At 48.8% G+C, this 1,508-nt stretch overlaps 1 pseudogene across 1 annotated transcript; it reads left to right on the forward strand.

Moving 5' to 3' along the window:
• Positions 1–208: 208 nt before the first annotated feature.
• On the forward strand, positions 209–1,059 carry LOC308514225 (small ribosomal subunit protein uS2-like; annotated as a pseudogene). The gene has a single exon. The product of its transcript is annotated as a small ribosomal subunit protein uS2-like (transcript).
• Positions 1,060–1,508: the final 449 nt, after the last annotated feature.

Raw genomic sequence — 1,508 nt, forward strand, 5'->3', positions numbered from 1 at the left:
GAATATCCAACTGTGCATTATGCTTAGTTTCTAGTATGAAAAGTCTCTTTTGATTTATGGTGTAACAATATCTACAGCCATTATAGTTCAGTTCTGATAGGTGTTTATTTTACTTAAAAATATTGGTTCAAGCTTCCGCGCTACCCAGGGAGGGCTCCATACGGCGTTGTTCTGCGTTCCCACGTAACTTAAAGGGAACCTTGTCACAATGTCTGGAGCCCTTGATGTCCTGCAAATGGAGGAGGAGGATGTCCTCCGATTCCCTGCAGCAGGAACCCACTTAGGTGGCACCACCTTGACTTCCAGATGGAACAGCTCATCTACAAAGGAACAGTGATGGCATCTACATCGCCAGTCTGAGGAGAACCTGGGAGAAGCCTCTGCTGGCAGCTCGTGCTGTTGTTGCCATCGAAAACCCCGCTGACGTCAGTGTCCCATGGTCCAGGAATCCTGGCCAGCGAGCTGTGCTGAAGTTCGCTGCTGCCACTGGAGCCACTCCCATTGCCGCAGCTTCACTCCTGGAACCTTCACCAGCCAGATGCAGGCAGCCTTCCGGGAGCCAAGACTTCTGGTGGCTACTGGCCCCAGGGCTGACCACCAGCCTCTCACAGAGGCGTCTTACGTTACCCTGCCCACCATCGATCGCTCTGTGTAACACGGACTCTCCGCTGTGCCATGTGGACATCGCCTCCCTTGCAACAACAAGGGGGCTCGCTCAGTGGGTCTGATGTGGTGGATGCTGGCCCGGGAAGCACTCCGCATGCGTGGCACCATCTCCCGTGCACACCCGTGGGAAGTCATGCCTGATCTTTACTTCTACAGAGATCCTGAAGAGATTGAAAAAGAAGAGCAGGCTGCTGCTGAAAAGGCTGTGACCCAGGAGGAATTTCAGGGTGAATGGGCTGCCCCTGCTCCTGAGTTCACTGCTGCGCAGCCTGAGGTCGCAGGCTGGTGCCCTCTGTGCCCATTCACAGTTTCCTCCTGCCCCTGAGGCCTGGTCTGCAGCCCCCACTGCAGCAGGTTACTGAGTGTGTAGGAAGAGCCACGGACTGGTCCTAAGCTGTTCTTCCACAAACTCTTAACAGAATGGAAATAAGGTTAATGGGAAATAAACAGTTTCTATATATAATGTTCAAGGTAAATTTTAAGTTTTGTAAAATTCTCCCTTTCACTTTATCTAACTTGGGCAAGTTTATGTGAGAGTAGTACACCCACTGTTTTAAACTTGCTTTTTTTCATTAACATGTCTTGGATGATGTTTCTCTATTAGCATTTCTATTTATAAATATTTTGCAAAATGTTCCTTTGTGTGCATGTATTATAATTTATGTAATCAGCCTCCTTTTTCAGTATTTTTTAAAATATATTTTGATTGATTTTACAGAGGAAGGAAGAGGGAAAGAGAGATAGAAACATCAATGATGAGAGCGAATCATTTATTGGCTGCCTCATGCACCCCCCCCCCTGCTGGGGATTGAGCCCACAACTCCGGCATGTTCCCCGACCAG

Source organism: Myotis nattereri, assembly GCF_964212035.1.
Source record: "Myotis nattereri genome assembly, chromosome: 2".
In the NCBI taxonomy this organism is placed as follows: domain Eukaryota; kingdom Metazoa; phylum Chordata; class Mammalia; order Chiroptera; family Vespertilionidae; genus Myotis; species Myotis nattereri.